This window comes from Phascolarctos cinereus, unplaced genomic scaffold, assembly GCF_003287225.1.
Source record: "Phascolarctos cinereus isolate Bilbo 61053 unplaced genomic scaffold, phaCin_HiC Scaffold_5;HRSCAF=322, whole genome shotgun sequence".
Classification (NCBI taxonomy): domain Eukaryota; kingdom Metazoa; phylum Chordata; class Mammalia; order Diprotodontia; family Phascolarctidae; genus Phascolarctos; species Phascolarctos cinereus.
Window position 1 is genome coordinate 64,296,032 of NW_027555958.1, and position 27,442 is coordinate 64,323,473.

Sequence of the window (27,442 nt, forward strand, 5' to 3'; positions counted from 1 at the left end):
TTTTTTTTCTGGTTTGACTACGGGTAGATGGCTTAAGCTCTTTGGATCTACATTTTCTCATTTGTAAGACAAGAGGGTTGTAGCAGAAGACATCAAATGACCATGTCAGTTCCATGATTCCATTGGAGTGACCCTGTAAACATTTAAAATGTTGGTTTAGAGAGCACAGAGCCTCTCTAGGATGTGATTAGATAGATTTAGGAGTTGTCCATGTAAAAGTAATGATTAAATTATGAGAGAGAAAAGACTGGTAAGGTCTCCATCCCCCTCCCCTTAGGTTTTAACATTAGATTTTTTCCCTCCTTTTAGATAGTTTTTCTAACCTTCTCTTCTATAACAGTATTCTTTTCTCAGAACTCTCTTATATAAATGACTGAAGACTGAAAAATTTGAAAAATAACCAGTGTGGTTAAAGGAATACAACCACCATAGTATTAAAACACTTTCTCCTTTTACATTCCTTTAAAATTATTTTATTATCAAAATTCCCAGGGTATAAAAACTTTCAGAAAGCCTAGTTAGATATGGAAATGTAAACTTCAATTTGAGTTATATTTGGACCAAATAAAAGTTTTATTGAGTTACAATTGCTTCTACAAATAAATGAATGCATATTACTATTCAAATAAGGATGAAATGGAAGCCTTTCAAGGTCATTACATCTTGGATATGGTACCACATTGTTAATCTTATGTAAATATTATTCTTTAACAAAAGTTTATAGCTTTTAAATAATGTAGACACAAGGTCCCCATCTTCATTAAGTATATTGATCAACTGGCAGCCTAATGTTAAGCTTGGTATTAGTAATATTGCATCTTACATAAGAGTAACGTTTCAAATGTATAATTCACGTGTCTTTATAAAGTATCTAAAATACATTTTATGTGGAAAATGATACCAATGGTTCTCAATTTTCCTGTGCAGTATACCGTAATGGGTGTCAGTACATTGTGGAAATAATATTTTGTTAGATTTGGAATGTAAAATAAAATCTCTTTTTGAAAATCCAGTTTGAAAGAGCATGTCTATCAGTTAAATTTATAATATCTAGAAATTTAGTACAGAATGGGCAAAGTACCATATACTGAATATTTGTAGAGGAAGCAAATGTTTGTCAATATTTTATGACCATAAAATAAAGTTGATTTGATAAAATAACTGTTTACAAAGTACTTGTGATATAAAATAGTAAACAATATATTTTCCCATGAAATGCAAAATGACAATATTTATCTTTCTAGATATGTATAGAAGCACAGGTTGTTACTAGTGCTATATTCCTGTGATAAATATGTTTCATTTATAAGCATTTGTTTAAAAAAATAAATAGGGGGCAGCTAGGTGGCGCAGTGGATAGAGTACTGGCCCTGGAGTCAGGAGGACCTGAGTTCAAATCTGGTCTCAGACCAGACACTTGACACTTATAAGATGTGTGACCCTGAGCAAGTCACTTAACCCCAATTGCCTTGCAAAAAAAAAAGAGTTAAAAAATAAATAAATAAAACTGCATAAATACCTACTTTCTCCTCCAAATGAATGTAAGCTTCTTACAGGAAGAAGCATTTATACAATTTTTCTTTGTATACCTAGTACATGATACTTAATGCATACTTGTTAATTGATTGATATGTTGTATATTAGGATTTTTTTAAAATAAGTTGATTCTTACAAAAATTGATAGCAAAAGAATAATCTCTTCATTGATCCATAACAATTTGGTGATTTCTTTTTCTTGTAATCAAGTGGCAGAAACATAAGGTAGTTGCTTTCTTTCATTTGGTGAAAGTTTCCATACATTTATAGTAGGGTCCATTAATTACTTCCTGTGAAGTGAATGAACAGGTAGGAAAATTTATTAGAATTTCATGACCCTGTGATTCAGTTAGCCCAAGAATATCTCCTGGGAAAACTTTAGCAATATTAACATACTTTAACTAATGGAAAAGTAGGAATATTTGCTAACCTTGCTCTAACCTTGTTAGATTGCTGAGATTCCCAGTTTCCCCCATCTGCATATTTTGGTGAAAAAGTTAATTTGAGTTACCTCTAATACCCGCCCTGCTCTAAATCTCCATGTTCCTCGAGCCATCCTTCCAGTCCTTCAGGTTTGCCATGGACTCCTCACTATGTTTCATCATCCCATCTTACTCCATCCCATTACCAAACTATATAGCCAGGACATGTTGATTTCACCTTTTCAACATCTCCCAAATACTCCCCTTTCTCTTCTCTGACATAGCCAGGCACTCATTATTTAACTTGCAGATTATTGCAATAACTTTTAGTGGGTCTGCCTCAAAATTCCCTGTACTCCCAATCCATCCTCCATTCAGGCACTGACGTGATTTTCCTAAAATTCATATATTATCATGTCATCCTCTCTATTCAATAAACTTAACTTCTCATTGCCTGCAGAAGCAAATACAAAATTTTATGTTTGGAATTCAAAGCCCTCTATCCTATCTCCCTTCTACCTTTCCATTCTTCTTACACCTTACTCCCCACCACATATTCTTTGATCCAGTGACATTGGCCTCCTAGCTGTTTTACCAATAAGGCACTCCATCTCTTAGTCATGAGCATTTTCTCTGGGGTATTTCTTGCCCCTGGCACACTCTACCTCCTCCCCTCTGATTACTGACCTCCCTGATTTCATTTAAGTTCCAAATAAATCCTACCTTCTATATTAACCCTTCTACAATTTTAAATGTATTTTTAATTTCTGAAATGAAACAAGCATTTCTCTGAAATAATACAATGTAAAAGATGATTGCACATGAAGCTGCAAATCTATTATATACAACTTGTTATTCCTTTGAAATATAGACAAAATTATCATGTAAATTTCTTGTTTTCTTTCCTCTACTGGTTATTAACTATTTATTGTGTTTATAGTTTAGTTTGTATATATTGGTTTCTATGATTTCTCACTCATAAGATTATAAATTCTTCTAGGACAGGGAATCTATTACTTTTTTTTAGATACCCAGTATTAGCACATTGTCTGACATATATTAATATTTTATAAATGTTTATTGAATAATAGCTTCACGAATAAATATATACATTTTAGACTCTTTCTAAAGTGGTAATCAATTATTTAAATCAACTTTTTTTTTGTTACTTCTTCTGCCTTCTCCTTTTCTTCATTAGTAATAACCTAAGCTGACACAATCAAGGTAACTCACAATTTTCATCTCTTCTATTTGTACTTTTTTGTGTTATCATAGTGTTATCCTAGTGCTTTACCATAAGAAGAATCTCTTTTAACAAAACCTGCTGGAGATGATAAATTAGGTCATCCTATATTTCCACAATATTTTTAAAATAAATATGCCACAGGAGAATAAGATGACTGTGGGTCTAATTCATTGTATGCCATATTCATTATAAAAGCTGACAAAAATAGTGCTATATTAAGCAATTACATGGCCTTTTTATGGAGATAAACAGTGTTTTGAGAGCCTACTGAATATCTTAATAATATCATTTGTCTGTAGATATACAGATCCACACAAAAGGGGAATAAAATGTGTGGGATTTCTAGCAAGTTGTCTGTGTTTGTTTTTCTATGTCTGTTTTTTTTTTTTTTGCTTCTGGAATGGAGTCTCTTCAAGGTAAAGTGATGATGTATACCAACTTTTTCTTTTTCCTAATGATATTTTTCCTCTACTTATTGCCTTTCTCTAAATCATAGTTACAGAATAACTACCATCATTTTTGTAACCTTTAAAACATACAACAGGTTTTGAAAATGAGCATCTTGGTTCTTATATATTATTATCTAGTTCCCTATGAATTACATCTATGAAAGACTATCCAACCTAGAAGCATTTATTTGCATTCAGGAAAAATGACACAGATATCCAAATGATTATCCTTTAAAGTTGCCAAGGTAACACTAATTGCTTATGGCATCATAAGTCAGACATAAGGATTTTTATCAGGATTTTAAAGAACATAAAACCAATGGGAAAAGAAACTTGTTTCCATTTATAGAAAGGCTCAGTGTCCTGCCATCATTATGATGCTCACCTCTCCAATTTCTTAGCCCACAGAAGGACAATGGCTGCCTAAAACCAGCTGATTCCCCCATATTTAAATATTTTCTTCTCCTTTAGCTAGAAACAATAATTTCCCCTCATCTCATCTCCATCTTATTCTTTCACCAAATCACTAGTACCATGCTTTCCTTATTAAAAATAAAATCACCATAGAATTCTTGTTTTTTTTTTAGTCTGATGGCTTGTTTTCATCAAATGTGAATCATATGTCATTGTAATTGATCCCAGTTTAAAAATTTTAACAATTTAAATTTCTGTTTCACTTTCTTCATGCGCTCTCATTCTCCTGAAGGAGAATATTTCTTTCTGATTATAAACTTTTAATTTGTGGATGCCTTAAGGAGAACCCACTATTTATTCTTAAAAATTGAATTAATGAACAGTTAACTCTACATCAATACATCGAATCCACTTTACTTAATTTGAATCTTTATAAAAATGGTAGATTTGATCTAGGCAATAAAAAGATTTCATATATTGCACTTTATAGAACACTTTCCTCACAATAGTTTTGGAAGAGAAGTAGTGTCATCATCATTATCCTCAATTTACTATTAAATGAATGGAAGTTCAGAGAGGTCTTGGACAAGGTCAATCAAACAACTAATCAGTAAGTATTTATTAAACACGTACTATGTGTAAGATCTTCAGCTGGCAAAGTATGCTAAAACAAATGTGATCTTAGGTCTTCTAATTCTAAATGTAATGTTCTCTCTGAGATGCAGAGACATAGACATACACATGGCATATCTGCTTGCCTACATACAAACACACATACATATATTATACCAACATATATACCATATTACCCTGGATACATGTGCAGTAGTGGAAATGATCAACTAATTCTCCTTGAATTTTCTATCACTACATATTTTTAAGTGGAGGCTAGATGATCATTTATTATGGATGTTAAAGAGTGGTAATTGGCTTTAAATGACCTGTAAGGTTCTATTCTTTGATGTTATTTTATGAAAGTAGAATTCACAGGTGCTACAAATGCTTGCCTACTTCATAATATTGTCTAACACTAGGTCTCATTTAAGCATTTTAAAAAGGACTTGGGAATGGGATGGGGGAGAACCACACAATCATCCTTCAAAAATATGTTATTTTATACAATGTAGAAGAGTATGGAAAGGCCATTTGGAACTGATAGCTAACATCACTTCACTGCAAATAGACACGGGCAGATTGACATGTGTATTCAGGTGAGTAGCCAACTTATTATTAGTGGTCATTGAGTAAGGTTTGTAACAAACTAGTTATGTTAGATGCCAGTCAATGTCATGTTTGTTTTTCCCCATTAAATTATACAATACTTATTCTTGTAGTTCCTACCCTTTTAGCAGGACATATTCCCAGGGAAAAAAATAGTTGCAAGTCAAAACAATGCAAATTAAATAAAATTTTCCCATTGAAAGAATAGTGTAAAATGGGGTTACAGTCCAGGCCTCATTTACAAATTTGTAAAAAATGAGAGGGATGAACTGGGTGTACTGTAAGGGCCCTTCCATTTAAAAAAATCTGTAAGCCTATGAGCTTATAACATAACATATAACATAAATATAACATATAATATAATATAACATACAATATAAATAAGCCTATAACATAATAATATAAATTTCTATCCCTTTCCTTATGCTATTTTCTTTGTGCCTTTGCTCATTTTACATATAAACTTCTGAAATGTAAATGTATAGATACAAGGAAATGTTGCATGTATGTCTTCATACCCTCAGTGATTGACACAGTGACTAACACAGAGTAATCATATCAATAAATATTTGATAACTGAGTAAGTGGCAGAGAAATACTGGTAATGTATTGCCTCATTCTTGCCTCTTGAGTTCTTTTTTTTTCTTTCCAGATCATCATTGTCAAGAAAAATAGATAGGGTTTGCAAATGACTCCTTAAAAAACCCCATACGATAAGTTGTATAAGCATAATGACACATTTTTAAAATGAGGAGAGACTGAGAAATCAAACAGCTTTTCTAAATACTCAGCTGCTGTTCAATACTTTTTCAGTCATGTCCAACCCTTCATGACTTCATTTTGAGTTTTTTTGGCAAAGATACTGGAGTGGTTTGCCATTTCCTTCTCCAGCTCATTTTATAGATGAAGAAACTGAGACAAACAGGGTTAAATGACTTTCCCAGGGTTACACATCTAATAAGTGTGAGAGGCTGGATTTGAACTCAGGAAGATTTCCTGACTCTAGGTCCAGCATTCTGTCCACTGTACCTGATAGGTGCCTGAATCATGGCTACTATGTAGCTATTTCTGAATACACAGCTATTCTGAATATACTGAAAATCATTAATAAAGGCAAGACTTAAATATTATTCTTCTGACTCTAAATCCATTTTCCCCCTTCTTTTCTACAGACAAATAATTGCCTTCCTTCATAATAATCCCCTTCAAAGTCTTTTATCAATTTCTTCCCCTCAAATGAACATAGGATTGTCTCTTTTACAGTTGCCTTAGTATTTTGTTTCACCAACCATATATGATAGAGTGACTCATTATTTTATAGTCATACAAATATTTACTTGTCCAGTAGCATCATTTTCCCATCTCTTTCTTTGTAATTCCTTTACTCAGCTTAACTCTCACATTTCCCTTTCTCTTCCATCCCTTGAGTCCACAGGTCAAGGATTTCCTAGTGCTATCCTAAATTGAGTTCTAGTATTTATATTTTAATTCCTGCTTCCTCTGCCTACTACTGACTTTTAGTTATGAGGAAAATTTATAAAGGCTTTCTCTAGCAGGAGCAGAGCAGCAGAATAAGTGGCTGGTTATCTCAAGTTAATTTCCATTGCAATCAACCAATGGCATGTTCCCATATTACCACTGCCACTCATACAATAGGAATAGCAGAAGCTCTCATATTTACATACTTAAAAAGATATGGGAAAATTTTCCTATTAAAATCAGAGGAGAGAGATCAAAAGTAGGAGAACAATGTGGTTATTAATAAAAATAATATTTAACTTCCACATCACGCTTTAAGTTTTACACAGTGTTCACAAATGTTATCTCATTTAATCCTCACAACGACCTTAGGATGTAGATGCCATCTTTTATCCTCACTTAGCTGTTGTTGTTAAGTTGTTTCAGTCTTGTCTAGCTCTTAATAACCCCCTTTGGGGTTTTCTTGGCAAAGATACTGGAGTGGTTTGCCATCTCCTTCTCTAACTCATTTTACAGATGAGAAAACTGAGGCAAACCATTAAGTGACTTGCCTAGGGTCACATATCTAGTAAGCATCTGAAGTTATATTTGAACCCAGGAAGACTCATCTTCCTTACTTCAAGACTGTAAAACTATCCACTGTGCCACCTAGTTGTCTTTATTTTACAGTTGAGGAAACTGAGGCAGACTGTGGTCAAATGACTTACTTAAGATAACACAGCTAATAAGTACAAGAGTCTGGATTTGAACACAAGTACTTCCTGATTTCAAGCCCAATGCTTTCTGCAGTTTGCCACCTAGCTTCTTAATATAACTTTCAAACCAGAAATTTATACTGTCCAAGTCTGTTGACTAACATAAGCCTTAAAGATTATGGACGAATCTGTAAATGAGTATGTGATTTTAGCCCATCATTATAGAATCACTGTAGACATAGGTCAATAAGGAATTGAGAAATTATCTAGTCACACCTCCTCATTTTGCAGATGACTCCAATGTCTTGAGAAATTAACCAACTTTCCTAAGTCTTGAAGGCTGTAATTTGACAAGGATTCAAACACCTGATTTCTGACTCCAAAGTCAGCGTTCTTCTCATCATCCCATGCTGAATCCCACAGAAGGAAAATAAAGGCACCAGATGAACTCAAACAAAAAGAAATAAAAACAGGGAAATCCATTCTGCCATTGATAAAGAAATTTGCTTGACCCCCTGTTCTTGTACAAACAGCTTGAGATATACTCTCATTGACACTTTAATTTTCTCTGACCTTCCAGAATAATGTTTCTGGCCTAGAAAATGACCAGTGCAAGTGAAACTCTGGCCTTGTGTTCCATACACTTGTTTTAGATAGTTCCCTGAAGTTGCAATAACAAGTAAAGTCCTAGGCTGTTGTCCTACCTCTGTACCACACTTTCATGTCTACTCTCTATACAGAAAGAGCCTAGGCCACCCTTGTCTACATGTGCTTGACACACAGTAGGCTCTTAATCAATATTTAATGAATTGAATTGCATCTGAGATTACTAATAAAGGGGATATGGAATAAAACAGAGAGACTGGGAGATTGTAAATGTTTAATGATTTGTTCTCTATGGAGAGGGGGCTGGAGTGTACTGTTGATATACTTTAAAGTTAAATCTGCATTATTTGCATTTCCCCAACAATTTCTTGAGTCTAGACCAGAAGTGTCAAACATACTGCTAGAAATATGGTAGAACTAAATTAAAATGTAACTTGGTAATATTTAACAACATAATTATAAACATAATAATAAAGTATAGATATTAACATATTATTTTCTAAGAAAATAATATGGCTAGCTTCCTTACATATAGTTTAATAGCCCACATTTCTATTTTATTTTGACAGTACTGCTCTAGATGGAAAAAAAAAGCAAGCAAAAAAGGAAATAAATAAATGAGTGAATGTTTAGACAAATACATGAATGAATGAATGAATAAAGGAAGAAAGCTCTGTATGCTAATGTTTACCAAATTCTAATGCCTAGATATTTGCACTAAAAATTTAATAATAAGCTTGCCAGCCTCTTATTCTGGCTCCAACAAACTCCTTTGCAGGAGTTGTGGAGAGAATTCTCTCTGTGTAACTTATCAGGAAGATCAATGATATAGTGTAAAAAGTGAAAAGATTTCCATCAGAATGTTATGTATGAGCCCTCATATATTTGGACTCACCAACTTTCTGGAGAACTGTTCTGATCAAGCACGGAGGCTAGATGGCCACTTACACTACATTAGGAATTCCTTTTGAGTCAGACTTGACAGCCACTGGAATTCTCTCCAACTCAGAATTCTGTGATTTTGAGATTTATCAACTGTGACCCATGAAGTTGACTTTTTAATTCTTGGCCAAATTCTAAAATGTTCATCAGGCCTCAAATCCATCTGTGAGTTAGGTGGAATGTTTATCCCAAGCATGTGGAGACTTCTATCATGGAATGTGCAGATGAGAACAATTTGTTCCAATGGCTATGAAGGTGGCTGATGCAGTACCTGTGGAGTGCTAAGAGCTTGGTCAGACATGCAAGACACCAAGGTCATTCACTACATCCTGGACCATTGATAGTCAACTTGACTTTTGTCTTGCCACTGAACTTTGATAACTCTGGAAGAGAAAGTGATACTGAAGACTTTTTGTGACTCTGCCTCGTGAAATCCATTTCATTTATAAATCAAGACATTACCCTGTGGTGTTTCAAGTCCTCTTTGAAAATGAAGAATGACCAACAATATTTGTCCTCAGTAGTAGTCAGTGGCTGATTTTTATTTTAATTGGGGATATTGTGGATGGGGTTTTTGTTCTTTGTCAATGACCCTGAATGATCTCTAAAGGCCCTTCCAAATCCAAGATTCCTTGAATACATCATCAGTAGTTAAGCAGTGGCTTCATGGCTTACTATGTTTCATGTTGCTTTCTCTTCTCATTTCAAGAAAGATGGAAATTGATAATGTTATAGGAAGGATGAGGCAATAGATCAAAGTCAAAATGATATTCTGGAGTAGTACTGCTGGGGGCCAAAATGACTGAGTAAGCACCAAATCACCATAACTCTCCCATATTCATCTTCAAACATCTTCAAAAATCTCCCATATTCGTAATATAGAACTCTAAAAACAATCCTGGAACAGGAAAACAAGCAAAAAAGACAGGGTGAAAAAAAATTAGCCCAAGAGACTTGGAAGATAAGCAAGAAATGCCTGTCTCACTTGGGTAAATGAAGAATACAGTCCAGGACAGGAAGCATCCCAGCAAGCCAGCAGCAAGCCACATCTCAGCAAACCAGTGGAGAAGGAAAACACCAACACCAACACCCCCTTTGCCCCCAAGTGCCTCAGTGTAGCCAGGGGGACGTACAGACTCCAGCTCTGAGAACCACAACGTGCTTCAGCACATTCCTAGGCAAATAGGAAGTCACCAGTGGCCAGACTACCATGAATTTCAGTGCATCCTGAGGAAAATACAGAAACACCACACTGGCCTCAGCATAGTCCAAAAACCAGTCCTAGAACCCTGGATGAATACCAGGTAAGCTCTCAGACCCCTACAATTTCCAGCAGCACCAGCTACCTCCCATCCCATCCCCTCCCTGAAGCACTACACATGGGATCCACCATGGGCCTAAGGGCAACATCAGTGCAGCATCAACTAAAAAGATAGGACCTACAGACCCTGACACAGGAAACCTGAGACATTGCCCATTCCATCCCAGGAGAAGAGATCAAATTTAGAAGAAAGGGGGGGGGAAGGCAAAGAAAGATGAGCAAAACACAAAAACAAACAAAAAAATTTATCTGACCATAGAAATTTATGGTAGTGACAGAGAAGAGCAAGACGCAGCTCAGAAAATAACAAAAGTGTCAAAACATGTACGGGCAAAACTCCAAAGATAAATGGGAAATGGTCTCAAGCCCAGAAAGGACTCATGTAAGAGGTCAAAAAGGAGCTTAAAACCATATAAGAGAGGTAGAAGGAACAAAAATGGAAAAGAAATGAGAGTAATATGAGAGAATTATGAAGAAAAGACTCAAAAGCTTGGAAACGTGCTTAAAAAGTAGAATATGGTGACAGAGCCAAGATGTCAGAATAAAAGCAATGATTTGCTTGAGCTGTCCCCCAAACTCCTCCAAATACCTGTAAAAATGGCTCTGAACAAGTTTTGGGGCAGTAGAATCCACAAAAAGACAGAGTGAAGCAAATTTCCATCCAAGACAACCTGTATGGTTGATGGGAAAGGTCTGTTGTGCCAGGCTGGGAGAAGATTACAGTTCAGAGTGGGCCACACAGGCAGATTTGGCCTCAACAAACCTGGAGCAGGCCTCAGGGACTGGATCACTAGCAGCTGTAGCAGTTTCCAGACTTCTCACCCCACAAATGTCAAAAACATCTTAGAAAGTCAGTAAGAAGGTCTGTCCAACCTGGATGAGAAAGGAGCATGGTACAGAACTAGTCCTGTCACAGCCCTGGAGTGCCACTGGCTTCAGGAGTTCTCAGCCCATAGACAGAGAGGAGATCAAGTCGTTGATCAGAGAGGGATTGCAGGGATCTCTTTGCTGGTGCAGACGCAAGATTTTCTTGCTTTACCCATGCTTGTATCTGGGTCTTAGTCCTTTGTGGTGGTCCTGGAGAGAGGAGGAGTGTTGGCATGGTTGAGCTTGTGGTGACAGTGAAGAGAAAATCCTCTTCACAGTTCAAAGGCAGACAAGAGTGCTTGTGGTCACTCATAGACCAGAGCACAAGCCAGGAAAGGAGTAAACACCTTGCCCTTGATCATACCACCTTGGAAGAACTATAAACTTACAGGTACCTAGAATTATCTCTGAAAATAGCTGCACAAAACCCCTGAAGCTTGGGACATTAAATCCTCCACATTGGAAGCAGATTACTACTGTAACAAAGAGTTTAAAAGTCAGTTAATTTGCTGGGGACATGAGCAAACAGCACAAAAAGAAAAAAAATCTCAGACCATAGAATTTTACTGTGGTGACAAAAAAGATCAAAATATACAACCAGAAGTCAACAAAGTCAAAGTTCTTATATCCAAAGCCACCAAGAAAAATATGCATTGCTCCAGGACATGGAAGTGATCAAAATGGATTTTGAGAAGTAAGAGTAGAGGAAAAACTGGGAAGAGAAAGGAGAGTGATGTAAGAAAATAATGAAAAACAAGTCAATAGCTTGCTAAAGGAGACCCCAAAAATACTGAAGAAAATAACACCTCAACAAGTAGCCTAATCCAAATGGCAAAAGAGGTCCAAAAAGCCAAAGAGGAGAAGGATGCCTTAAAAAGCAGAATTGGCCAAATGGAAAAGAAGGTCCAAAAGCTCACTGAAGAAAATAAAAATTAGAATGAAGCAAATAGAAGCTATTGACTTTATGAGAAATCAAAAAAATTATAAAAGAAAATCAAAATGATGGGAAAAAATGGAAAACAATGTGAAATAGTTCACTGGAAAAACAACTGATGTAAAAAATAGTTTCAGGGGAAAGAGTTTAAAAATTATTGGACTACGTGAAAGCCATGATCAGAAAAAAAAAAAGAGCCTAGACATCATTTTTCAAGAAATTATCAAGGTAAACTGCCCTGATATTCTAGCACCAGAGGTAAAAATAGAAATGGAAAGAATTCACTGATCACCTCCTGAAAGAGATCCCCAAAGGAAAACTCCTACGAATATTATAACCAAATTTCACACTTCCTAGGTCAAGGAGATAATTGCAAGCAGCCAGAAAGAAACAATTCAAATATTGTGGAAACACAATCAGGATAGCACAAGATTTAGTAGCTTCTAAATTAAGGGATCAAAGGGTTTGGGATATGATATTCTGAAGGTCAAAGGAGCTAGGATTAAAACCAAGAATGACTTACCAAGCAAAACTGAGCATAATCCTTCAGGGGAAAAAAATGGACATTCAGTGAAATAGAGAACTTTCAAGCATTTTTGGTGACAAGACCATAGCTGAATAGAAAATTTGACTTTCAAATACAAGACTCAAGAGAAACATGAGAAGTTAAACAGGAAAGATGAATCATAAGGGACTTCTGTTTACATTTCTGCATAGAAAGATGATATTTGTAACTCATGAAACCTTTCTCAATATTAGGGTAGTTGGAAGGGAAAACAAAACAAAACAAAACATTAGATAGATAGATAGATAGATAGATAGATAGATAGATAGATAGATATATTGATTGACTGATTGATTGATTGATTGATTGACAGAGGACACAGGTCAAGTTGGAGATGACAGGATGATGTCTAAAAAATAAAATTTAGAGATAAGAGAGATTATACTGGGAAAAGGTGAAAGGGAGAGGAGGAATGAGTAGGTTATCTCACATAAAAATAGATATGAAAAAGCTTTTACTGTGGAAGGGAAGGTGAGAAGGAATGAGTGAATCTTATTCCCATTGGATTTGACTTAAGGAGGGAATAACATACACAGTCAATTGGGTATAGAAATCTATCTTACCCTACAGAGAAATAGGGGGTAAAATGATAAGAGGGGGGATTATAAAAGGGAAGGTAGATTGGGGGAGGTGTAATCAGAAGTAAACACTTTTGAGGAGGGAGAGAGTCAAAGAAGAGAATAGAATAAACAGGGGGTGGGATAGGATGAAGGGAAATATGCTTAGTTTTTCACAACATGACTACTATGGAGCTGTTTTACATGACTACACATGTATAACCTGTGTGGAGTTGCTCGCCTTCTCAGTGAGTGTGGGTGAGGGAGAGGAAGGGAGTGAATTTGGAACCCAAAGCTCTAAAAAAAATGTTAAAAATTGTTTTTACATCCAACTGGGAAATAAGATATATGGGCAATGGGGTATAGAAATCTATCCTGCCTTATGGAAAATAGAGGAAAAGGATAAGAAAAAGGGGCTGGGATACAAAGGAGGACAGATTGGGGGAAGGGCTATTCAGATTGCACTCCATCTTGGGTTGGGAGGAGATGAGATGGTGAGAAAATGTGGAACTTTAAATGTTGTAGATATGAAAGTTGAAAAATAAAAATAAAAATATATATTTTTTAAAGTAGAATTGGAGAAATGGAAAAGGAAGTTCAAAAGCTAACTGGGGAAAAAATCATTTAAAAGTTAGAATTGGGCAACTCGAAGCCAATAGCTATGAGATGTCAAGAATGAATCAAGCAAATGCAAAAGAATGAAAAATAGAAGAAAATGTAAAATACCTCATTGGCAAAAAAATAGAAACAACTGATTTGGAAAATAGACCCAGGAGATAAAATGTCACAACCTTTGGACTGCCTGAAAGCCATGATTATAAGGAGAACCTGGATAGCATCTTTCACCAATTATCAAGGAAAATTGCCCTGGTATCCTGGAACCAGAGGGCAAAATAGGCAGCAAAAAATTCACTGGTCACTTCCGGAAAGATATCTCAAAATAAAAACTCCAAGGAATGTTATAGGATAAAGGAAAAAAAATATTGCAAGTGTCCCAAAAGAAACAATTCTAATATTGGGGAACTGCAATCAGTATTACATAGGACCTAGCAGCTACAACATTAAGATCTAGAGAGCATGGAACATGAAGGCAAAGGAGCTAGGAGTATAAACAAGAATCACTTACCTGGAAAAATTAAGCATAATACAGGAATGGAAAAAATGGTGGTTAGTGAAGTAGAAAGATTTGAAGCTTTCATAAGGAGAAGACCAGAAGTGAACAAAAATTTTTATCTTCAATATCAAGACCCAAGAGAAGCATAAACAAGTACAAAGATATATATAATATATATATATATATATATATATATATATAATATATATATATATATATATATATATATATATATACATATATATGGGATTCAATGGAGTTGAACTGTTTACATCCCTACATGGGAAGAGGAGAATTTATAATTATTCTTCTTTTTGTCTTTTGATCATTCAGGATTAATCTTTTTTATTTGTTTTGGGAGGCAAACAGCTTTAAGTAACTTGCCTACAAGTTACACAGGCCAAATTTGAATTCAGGTCTTCCTGACTCCATGGCGCTCTATCCTTTGCCTCTAGGACTAAACCAGCATTTTTTTTTGCCTAGTTGCTCTTTTTCTTGACTATTGTCTCTCCAGAAGAATGTAAACTCATTGAGTGTCCTTGTATTGCTTCCTCTGACCATCATGTGAATGCCTGCCCTTTGTGAGTTCTCCATAAAATAGTCTTTTTGGCAAGCAAACATTATCATTCGAATAACTTGGGCAGCCCATCAGATTTGCACTCTCTGAAGCAGAGTTTGAATACTTGGCAGTTTAGTTTGAGAAGGGATTTCAGTGTTGGGTATCTTATCATATTGCCAGGTGATCTTCAGAATCTTCCTAAAACAAGTCAAATGGAAGTGATTCAGTTTCTTGCCATGGCGCTGGTAGACTGTCCAGGTTTCACAGGCATACAAGAATGAGGTCAGCACAATGGCTCTGTAGACCTTCAGTTTGGTAGTCAGTTTAATACCTCTTTTCTCCCATACTTTTCTTTGGAGCCTCCCAAACACTGAGCTAGTTCTGGAAATTCTTGTGTCAACCTCACTATCAGTGTGTGTACAACCTGGGAAAGTACACTACGAAAGTAAATGAACATATCCATAGCATTCAAAACTTCTCCTTTTGCTGCAACCAATGGTTCCACATATGGATGGTGTAGTGGTGGGGTGGTGGAGCACATGTGTTTTCTTAGTGTTAATTGTTAGGGCAAAATTAGCACAGGAAACAAGGATTTGATCCGTACTTTATTGCATCTCAGCTTCCTCTCCTGAAATCAAAGAGCATGTTGATGCAGGCCCCTGGGAGGGGCGATGGCCCCGAGATAGCAGAGGACCATGGCCGGGATGGAGATGGGTGGGTTCGGTGTCCACCCCTTCTCTTGCATGTGAAACTTGTAATTCTTAAAAATTGTGACACCAACAGTACACCTAGAAGGAATATACATAGAGAAAGGGTATGGGTATAAGATGAATTTGATGGAATGACATAAAAATAATTAAGAGATGAGAAAGAGGAGTGCACTGGGTAGAGAAGAAAAGGAGAGGTAGAATGGGATAATTTTTTTCACATGAAGAGGCATGACAGACCTATTAGAGTAGATGAAAAGGTGAGAGGTGGGCAATGGGCAATGCTTGAACCTTACTCTCATCAGTATTGGTTCAAAAATGGAATAATATACAAAATTAGTTGAATATAAAAATCTGTCTTGCCTGACAGAGAGTAAACGTGTGGGGAATGACTGAAGAGAAAGCAGACCAGGGGAGGCAGTAGATAGAAGCAAAACACTTTCAAGAAGGGAAAGGGTAAAAAGAAAGGGTGGCAAACAAAAGGAAAAATAGGATGAAGGGAAATACACAGTTGCTAATCACAACTGAATGTGAATGGACTGAACTCTCCTATAAAACTGAAGCAGATAACAGAGTGGATCAAAAACCAGAATCCTACAAATATGATGTTTACAAGAAACACAGATAAAGCATAGAGAGAAACACAGAGTAAAAGTGAGGAGCTGGAGGAGAATCTGTTATGCTTCAGCTGAAGAAAAAAAAAAACAGGGTAACAATCCTTATCTCAGATAAAGTAAAAGTAAAATAGAACTAATTAAGAGAGTTAAGGAAGGAAACTACATTGTGCCAAAAGGAACCATAGACAATGAAGTAATGTGAATATTGAACATACATGCACCAAGTCATATAATATCCAAATTTTAAAAGGAAAAGTAAGTGAGTTACAAGTTCATGACCAAATGAGAGATGGAGAGTGTTACAAAATGTAAAATAGATAATTTTGATTATATTAAATTTTTAAAAAAAATTGCACAAACAAAACCAATGCAACCAAAATTAGAAGGAAAGCAAAAACCTGGGAAACAATCTTTACAGCAAGTATCTCTGGTAAAGGCCTCATTTCCCAAATATATAGAGAAATCAGTCAAATGTATAACAAAAGTCATTCCCCAAATGACAAACGGTCAAAGGATCTGAACATGTAGTTTTTAGATGAAGCTATCTATCGGCATAGATAGCAAAGCTATCTATAGGCATATGAAGAAGTGTCTAAATCACTTTTGATGAGAGAAATGCACATTAAAACAACTCTGAGGTACCACCTTATATTTATCAGATTGGCTAATATGACAGAAAAGAAAAATGATAAATTTTGAAGAGGATGTGATAAAATTGGGGTGCTAATACATTGTTGGTGGAGTTGTGAACTCTGGAGAGCAATTTGGGACTATGCCAAAAGGGCGGCCAAATTGTGCATACTCTTTGTTCCAGCAATACTACTACTAGGTCTCTATACCAAAGAGATCACACACACACACACACACACAAAAGGTAAAAGGACCTACATGTGCTAAAATATCTATAGCATCCTTTCTTGTGGTTGCAAAATATTAGAAACTGAAGTAGTGCCCATCCATTGTGGAATGGTTGAACAAGCTGTGGTATACAATTGTAATGGACTTCTATTATACAATATGAAATGATGAGCAGGTGTATTTCAGAAAAACCTGGGAAGACTTATATGTATAGATGCAAAATAAAATAAGTAGAACCAGGAAAACCAGCAATATTGTGTCATGACCAACTATAAACGACTAAGTTCTTCTCACCAATACAATGATCCAAGACAAATACAAAGGACTCAGGAAAGAAAATGCTATTCCCATCCAGATGGATTCTGAATACAGACTGAAACATACTTTTTTCACTTCCTTTATTGTTTTTCATGTTTTTTCCCCTTTTGATCTCTTCCTTCACTCACAACTGTGACTAATATTTAAATATGTTTTACATGATAGCACATTTGTAACATATCAAATTGCCTACCATTTTTAGAAAGAGAGGAGGGGAAGGAGGGAAGGAGAATAATTTGGAACTCTAAATCTTATAAAAATTAATTTTGAAAATTGTGTTCACATATAATTGGGAAAAATACTATTAAAATAAAAATAAAATTTGTCAATGGGAAAAATGATATTCTGGTTTATATCCTACAGTGTGAGGAGCAACCGGTAGCTAGTTGGAAACTAACTAGTTCTCAAATTATTTTGTTGCTATAATTTATTAATGTAATAATATTTTCTATTTGAATGTGGTTTGAGTAGAATCTTTTTCTTATTAAAATTATTGAAGAAACAGAAGTGGGGAAGAGTGGGCAAATAATATAGCATTACCATTGAACACATTACTTTGCAACCACAACTTCAAAAACACTAGCTTGTGCTTAAACCAGAGAAGACCCTATCCCAATTCAAATGGCCATTCTTTATCAAGTCAAGAAACATTTTAACTATATACCAGACATTGTGTGAAGGACTGGATATACAAGAAGAGCCAAAAAAAATATTTAGTCCCTTCTCTCAAGGAGGTCATATTCTAATTGTGGGGATGGGGTGGGTAAAGCAACATACAACAACTATATACAACATGTCTAAATAATATATACACAGGATTAATTGGAGATAATTTCAGATAGAAGATCCTAGCTTTAAGGAGTACTAGAAAAGACTTCCTGCAAAATGTAGAATTTTGGCTGAAACTTGAAAAAAAAAGCTAAGAAATTGAGAAGGCGGAGATGAAATGAAACAGAGTTTCAGGTATGAGTGACAGAAAAAAATGCTTTTAGTTGGGAGATAATGTGTCTTATTTGAAAAACAAAGAGAAAAATGTCACTGGATCAGAGTATCTGAAGGAGAGTAAATTATGAGAGTGATCAGAAGGGGTCAAGTTATGATGTGCTTTGAAAGACAAATGGAGCATTTCACATCCTGGAAGTAATGTAATAGAGTATCACTTTAGTTTATTGAATAGGGAGTGATATGATTAGACCTGAGATTCAAAAATATCATTTTATAGGGGAATAGCACATTTCAGTATTTTGTGACAGTCCTCTGGCATAAGGGAATCCTTCCTGGCAGGACATAGATTCACCCATTAACCATTACTTTTGAAGACTAGGCTCACAGTAATAACATCTCTCAGTGTAAGAGTGACTGTTAATAGGTAAATGCCTTATAACGATCAGGAATTAGAGAAATAACTAGGAGTTATGGAAAAAAAAACATGTTGAGAAAACATGTCCGTGTCAAAACAGGTATCTAAGAAAGATTATAAAGCATTTTTTTAAATCTTTTACACCAGGCCTTATTTCAGTAAAGTATAATCAGCCCTTGCAGATTCCAAAATCTAAACAGGTTAATATGGAAATTGTAATGCAGCGTCATGTCAGAGTTTCAAGATGGAAGCACCTACACAGTTTCACAAGGTGTATACTATCATAGGTGAAGAAATGATGATTTATTTGATAGATTCCATTTCCTAAGTTTTCACTTCTTTATTTAGCAGAAATACATTTTAGTTCTAATTTTACCCCTAGAAATTTTTGTAATTATGGGTTAGCAAACATATTTTCTACTTTTAATTCACCAATGCTTATAAGTCTGTAGTGTGGAATAATTTTAATGTATTTTTGATTTTTTTTTTAAATCCTGCATTAGACTTTTCACAACTGACTACTAAAGTAATCTTAATATTTAAATGACATTTGGTATCCTGTATATTGGTCTGCTTATTTTTCTGTATATATTTCCTACACATTTTCCAATATTTATCTGAATTATTCATGTTTGTCATTACTTACTTCATACAATATTCCATTATATTCAAATAGAACAGCTTATTTTTTTGTCAGCCATTGACCAACTGATTATTAGCACTTACTTTGTTTCCAAACTTTTATTACGCAAAAGAGAGCTGTTAAGAACATTTCAGTAAATTTTGAAACTTTGTCTCTGTCATTTATTTATGTGTTGTTTATGTCCAGTAATGAGATTCCTTGCTCAAATAGCATGGACAATTTAGTGCAATTTTCTTACATTTGAAATCCAGAAAAGTTGAACCAATTCACAGTACTTACAACAAATATTTAGCAAATTAGCAAATCTTCAAATATGTATTTCCATAGCCTCTCCAACAGTGAGTACTTTTATTGCTTATTTTTTGCCAGTTTTCACATAGATGTAACCTGAGTTATTTTAATTTGTATTTCTTTCACATAAGATATTTCATGTTTCCATTTAAAGTTGCAAATCTTTTAAAAACTATTTACATATTCTGGGTCACAGCCCACAGTTTAAGAAGTACTGAAGAGGTTGAGAGTAGAAAAAGCTTAAAAGTAGAAAAAGTAGAAAAAGCCCTGTTCTTAAATATTAAATACTAACTAATGCATTTGGAGATTTTTGTTTAATTTGCTACTAATTTCTCATGGAAGTATTTTATTTAATCTCAAATTCCCGATGAACTATAAAAAAATAGTTTATTAGGTATCTTCTTTGGCAACATCAAATTAAGTTATTCATTATCAACACTTCACTTAACACCTAGAACAATATTTTGTACATAATAGATATTTAATAGACAAATTATGAATGAAAGGATGAATATTATCACCCATATCATTTATAACCTATAATGGCAATTTCACCCTCTTTTGATGTGAATCTAGTTCAGATAATTTGTAGAGTTAACATGGAAATTTCATGCATAAGAACATAAAAATGATTTAAAATATAGCATTACATATGTGTATATGTGTGCATGAGAGAGGGAGAAAGAGAGAGAAAGAGACAATTTTTTAACCACTTTGTGATGTTGTTTTCTCCATTATACTATGAGTTCTTTAGATTGTGGTCTTCTCCAATAGATTATTAGTTTATCTTCCTTTGTATCTCTAGTGTATCTCCAGTGCTTAGCAAAGTGTCTGAGACATAGATGGCACTTGATAAATGCTTATAAACTGAATATCAGGCACTGTGCTGGTCATAAAACCTAAGTAAGTAATGTAGTCCCAGACCTCAAGGAACTTACATAGTAATAAGGTAATTGGGGGAAGATAACACATAAATGGGTTCTGAAAAGCAAGAGGTGGAGGATAATTGTGCAGGGCAGAGGCTGGTAAGACCTTGGTAGGATAAGGAAAAAAGCTTACCTATTAGAGACAGGATACACAATAATATAGTCCAATTTTCTAATGCAGGTAGAAAGAAAACAGGACCATGGCAAGGAATCATGATAATTAAAAAATGACCTTAAATGTTACAAAAGAAGAAAATATATAAAATAGAGGATTAAGCAAGATGTTTATGTCCAAAATACAGTCACCAATGGCTCAATGTGCACTTAGAAGGTCTTTACTGTACAGCCCAAATCTTTTTGCTGTCTAATATTTTTATCATTAACAAAGGTGGCTTGACTGTCAAATTTCTAGATGACAAATAATGAAGAAAAATAGCTTCCATCCACTCTTCAAATGTCTTAACAATCTATCATGCTTGGATGAATACAGTAAGGTAATTTAATGGGAATGAGTATACTTGGTTTTGAAACTGACTTCACAAGTAGCAGAATGAAGAGGCTTGGAAAGTTGGCAATTTATTTAAAAAGATCTGGAGGATTTAAGTAGGCCAGGAGTTCAATATCAGTCAACAGTGCAATATGGCAGCCAAAAAAGATATTAGATCTTTGGGCTTCATTAAACGAAGATAGATTCCAGGAATAAGCTGGCACTAGCCCAACTGTTCTCTATATTTTCATAATACATCTAGATTACTTTGTTGAGTTTTAGATTCCAAATTTTAGGAAGGAGATTAGTAAACCTGAGAGAATTTGAAGTTGAGCAACAAGGTTAATGAAAGGCTTTGTGTTTATGCCATATAAAAATGGTTGAATCAATGAGATAGGATGTTTAGCCTAGAGAAAGAAGAATAATCAGGAAAATGATAGCCATCTTCTTGGATTTAAAAGAGTCACATTAGCCTTGTTTTCTTTGTTCTAGAACTCAGAACTCAGATCAATGATAGGAAGGTACAATGAAGGATCAGAAAAAAGCATTTTCCTCATCATCTTCATTTTCAGCATCAAAATTTATTAACAATTAGAGTTATCTTGTGAGATAGTGGGTCCCATTCTGTAGCTGTCTTGGAACAAAGGCTTGAAGATGATTTCTTGCCGAGTGAGTTGTAGAGAAAATCATTTTGTCTGTTCTTGGTGTTGATTTTTGGGTATATGATGGGATAGACTAAATGACCACCAAGTTTTCTTACCATTGTAAAATTCTGTGAAAGAAGAAAAATTCTCATCTCTAAGGATTCTTCCCACAACAAACCTATGAACCAATACTGTCTAACTCATAATCATATGTATTGGTTAAGGAATAAGTGGTAGTATCTATTTTAGAATATATGCACCAAGCCCTTTTCAACGGGAGAGGGAGTTAATACTATTATTGACATCCTAAACCAGTTCTACCTTATTTGATTTCAGTGGGACCCAAAGGAAACAATTTAATTAATGAGTCTTTTAAATTCTACAAAGTAAGAAGAAAGTCTGTATTACTTAAGATGATCTGTGCTGTTGAAGACATAAAGAACTAAACCTGAAAATTCCAGAATATGCTGGTAATGATGAAACATTTTCTTCTTGTCATCTTGCATTTATGGGCCATACGTTTTTGGGGGTTAGGGGTGGGGTTGTTGGGGGAAGGAAGAGAAAATTAAGTCTGTTGGAATTATGTCCTAAAGATGGAGAAATATTTCTCCTAGACAGATTTATTTAACTGACAATAATCCTAAAATTTAAAAATGCATAACTTTGAATGTTCACTTCATATGCATTTTAAAAAATTCTCAAGGGGAGGTGGAGCCAAGATGGCAGAGTAAAAGCAGTGACTTGCTTGAGCTCTCCCCCAAACCCCTCCAAATACTCATAAAAAATGGTTCTAAACAAATTCTAAAGAAGCAGAACCCTCAAAAAACAGAGAGTGAAACAAATTTCCAGGCCAAAACAACCTGGATGATTGATCAGAAAGGTATATTGTTCTTGGCTGGGAGAGGAGCATAGCACGGCTTGGGTGCGCAGGCTGCAGGGATCCTGGAGTAGACCTCAGAGGACTGAATCATGGGCAGTTGTGGAGTTTTCCAGACTCCTCAATCCACAAATGCCAAACACAACTTAGAAGGTCAGTGGGAAAAGTCTGTTTCTGTGGTGCTGAGAGAGAAAGGCAGGGTCTCAGCTCCATTCCCCAAAAGCGTGGCCCTGGGGGGGGGCAGCTGCCTCCTGAGCTTCCTGCCCATAGACTGAGGGGGAATCCAGTGGCTGATCAGAGAGGGATTGCAGGGATCTCTTTGCCAGTGCGGAGGCAGGAATCTCTTGCTTTGACTCTGCTTGGATCTGGGTCACAGTTCTGGGTGGCGGTCCTGGGGTGAGGAGAGGAGCTCTGGTGTGGTGGAGCTTGTAGTGTTTGTGGAGAGAAAACCCTCCTCATAGTTCCAGGACAGAAAGGAGTACTTGTGGTCACAGTCCAGGAAAGGAGTAAACACCCCGCCCCTTAATCATACCACCTTGGAAGAAATGAAAATTTACAGGTCCCTACAAGTATCTCTGAAAATAGCTATACAAACCCCTGAAGCTTGGGACAGTACATTCTCCACATTGGAAGCAGACTCTTACCTTAACGAATAGTTTAAAACTCAAGCAATTGGCCTGGATCATGAGCAAGCAGCACAAAAAAAGTCAGAATATATTATCTTACTTTGGTGAAAAAGAAGATCAAAATATACAACCAGAAGAAGACACAAAGTCAAAGCTCCTACATCCAAAGCCTCCAAGAAACATATGAATCAGTCCCAGGCCTTGGAAGAGCTCAAAAGGGATTTTGAGAAGCAAGTAAGGGAAGGAGAGGAAAAACTGGGAAGAGAAATGAGAGTGATGCAAGAAAATCATGAAAAACAAGTCAACAGCTTGCTAAAGGAGACCCAAAAGAATACTGAAGAAAATAACACCTTAAAAAATAGCCTAACCCAAATGGCAAAAGAGGTCCAAAAAGCCAATGAGGAGAACAAAGCCCTAAAAAGAAAAATTGGCCAAATGGAAAAGGAAGCCCAAAAGATTACTGAAGAAAATACTTACTTAAAAATTAGAATAGAGCAATTCGAAACTAGTGACTTTATGAGAAATCAAGACACTGTAAAACAAATTCAAAAGAATGAAAAATTAGAAAACAATGTGAAATATCTCATTGGAAAAACAACTGACCTGGAAAATAGATCCAGGAGAGAGAATTTCAAAATTATTGGACTCTCTGAAAGCCATGATCAAAAAAAAAAAAGCCTAGACCTCATCTTTCAAGAAATCATCAAGAAAACTGCCTGATATTTAGAACCAGAGGGCAAAATAGAAATTGAAAGAATCCACCAATCACCTCCTGAAAGAGATCCCCAAAGGAAAACTCCTAGGAATATTGTAGCCAAATTCCAGAGTTCCCAGGTCAAGGAGAAAATATTACAAGCTGCCAGAAAGAAACAATTCAAGTACCGTGGAAACACAATCAGGATAACACAAGATTTAGCAGCTTCTACTTTAAAGGACCGCAGGGCATGGAATATAACATTCCAGTGGGAAAAGGAGATAGGATTACAACCAAGAATCACTTACCCAGCAAAACTGAGTATAATCCTTCAGGGGTAAAAATGGTCATTCAGTGAAATAGGGGACTTTCAAGCATTCTTGATGAAAAGACCAGAGCTGAATAGAAAATTTGACCTTCAAATACAAGACTGAAGTGAACGTGAAGAGATAGTTTGGGGCAAAAATTCAAGATATCCTCTCAGAAGAGGATTTTCAGTTATACCATGATGTGAAGCAAAAAATTCAACATACAGTTGGTCAAGGTTTTGATATCAACTTTTCATCCATTATCTGACAAAGCCTACCTTCTTCTCCCAGATAAATAGAACAGAGACCAAGACAACTCATGATGAGTACTGGCATCCTTATATTGATAAGACAACATATAGTTCCTTTGATTATACATCATTGTTATATCTCTCAGATTATAGGGAAGATTTTGGTGGAAGACGATTTGTGTTCATGGAATAAGGTCTTAACAAGACTGGAAACTAGGTCTGGTCGAGTCTCCTTCTTCACCTCAGGTTCAGAAAATCTCTATCAGGTAGAAAAGGTTCACTGGGGTACTTGGCATGCAATCACCATCTCTTTCACCTGCAATCTTGACCATGGCATTGGGGACCCAGCGTTCCATTAAGATAAGGGCCCAATGAGTCTAAGGAAATGTTACTTTGTGAGGAACAATATTGGAGAATCACCACCATGCACACAAATTAGAAGTAATAAAGTGATAAATTTAAATGGTACAATTCCTATGCCATATTTAATGTATCACTTACAAGAATTTTACTTTGTAAATATTAAAAATTTTTTATCAGTGTATAAATTAGAGAAACAAAGAACTTTTCATTGAGAAACTATTTATATTTATTCATTTGAAAAATGGATGAAAAAAAGGGCTGAAAGTACCAGCCTATGACTAAAACAGCTGACATCATTCCATATTTTTTGGGAATATGTATACTGTGACCTATACTTGGAAATATTCCCATTTGTGCATAAGCAGACTGGTTTTTGTAGATGACCATACTCAGATTTGGAAAACCATTTCAGGACCATTCTAGAGCAATTAAATTGTCAGCTCCATTTTAACACATCCATTATTCATATAAACCATAGGTATCCAAAGTGGGCAATACCACCCCCTGGGGTACATTGGAATGATCCAGGGGGCCAGTTGTAGCCTCAGGTTCAATTGGGGTGCATTGAATAAAAATAAGGGGGAGGTAGAAGCATAAGGAGAGAAGAAAAGAAAATAAAATTTTGAAAAACAGTTTGCACATGTTTCATCTGTTGTGTAACAGAGTTTAAGTTGTAATGATTACATTGTTTCCCAAATAAACACAAAATGCAAATTATTAAAAAAATTAAAAAAAAATTCTCAAGGGGTAGCTAGGTAGCATGTAGGAGCAGCTAGGTGGCATAGTAGATAGGCCTTGGACTCGGGAGGACCTGAATTCAAATCTGGCCTTAGATACATGACATGTACTAGCTGTGTGACCCTGGGCAAGTCACTTAATCCTAACTGCTTCACCAAAAAGCAAAAAAAAAAAAATTCTCAGTTGTTGAAATTAACCTAGAGACTACGATACTCAAATCTTTAATCAGAACAGCTGAACCAAAGCTGTGGAGTAGATAAATGGTGAAAAAAAATCATATCCATGACAAATAATCCTTTGTTGCCTCTAATTTTATAAAAGCAAAACAAAACAAATAGTCAAAGAATTTCTCCCAGTTGATTGAAAAGGACAACTCACTGAGAAGCAAGTGTGATTACTGAAAAAATATTTAATTGACTTCCATAAAGACAAAGATCTTCATGTTCAAAGCAGGGAGAAAGTATAGAGATCAGGTTCTTTTTTGTGGGGGAAATAGTAATTATAGAAACATTATGATTAGTTTTTCCAAACTATTTCATACACACCAATAAACACTTTAAACAAGCATTTTAAATTTAAACATTTAAAATGAGAGGGGTAAGCTGACTTCCAATCAGAGTTTTATTTCATTTGATTTCAATAAGGAGATGTGTTGGGGCAGCTAGGTGGGGCAGTGGATAGAGCACTGGCCCTGGATTCAGGAGGACCTGACTTCAAATCCCGCCTCAGACACATAACACTTACTAGCTGTGTGACCCTGGCAAGTCACTTAACCCCATTGCCTAGCCAAAAATAAATAAATAAAATAAAAAGAAAGAAATACAGGGACCAATAGTAAAAAAAAAAAATAAGGAGATGTGTTTCCATTTACCCTTTTTCTATCAAAACAAAACGAGAGAGAGAGATGAAGTGAGAATAAGATTTTCTAAATGATTGCATTCAAGAAATATTAACTTCTTTTTGTTTTCTTCCAAAAAGGAATAATTTCAAAGGTAACTATTTTAAGGGTATTGTAAGAGAAAAGAAATATGGAAAATAAATTGAAGGATTGGTTTCTCTGTTCCCTGTCATTGTATTTCCCCTTCCCTGATATAAAGACCCACAGATTGTTCTTGTCTTGCTCAGTGTCAAATTCTAAAGTAACACAGTGACACAATAGGACTCTAATCTGCTTTTCTAAATCAGGCATCAGGCTTACATATGTTTCCTGAGGTATTACTTGTCCAATTCTGATACATAACTTTCGTCATAAAGATGGGATACTGTAGGCTTGAGAGATGTATCTATTGCTGTTTATGTGGAAAATTACCTCTGCACCTTGTGGTCCCCACTTCCAGCTACCCTAAAAATAGTTGCCATGGATTGAATGGGGGGAAGGCAGGGGTGCCATACTTCAAGGCCTCAGGAAGTAAATTCATGTGTGCCTTTAAAGTTTTTAATAGGTACCCTAGAAACATGGTGAGTCAAGTCCTACACACATGACTAAGGAAGGCCATCCCTAGGATATGATAAGACCATATTTGTTATGTCTTCTACCAGAGAAAGTGTGTGAGAGGATGGGGAACTCAGGTGACTCAGACCCTGCATTTGGGAGCTGAAATGGTACCTTCTGGTAAATGTGGATGGTGTTCCAGGGCCCCCTTGACTTTGCTCTTCTGAAGTAGTTTGATTAGGGAGAAAAATGAGTTTGTTAGATGTACATATGACTTATCAATGGAGTTCCTTTCCTTGGAGAATCATCATGATATTCACAGGGATAATGGTTATGGTCTGATTGTTAGTGTTCAATCACATAACATATGCCAGT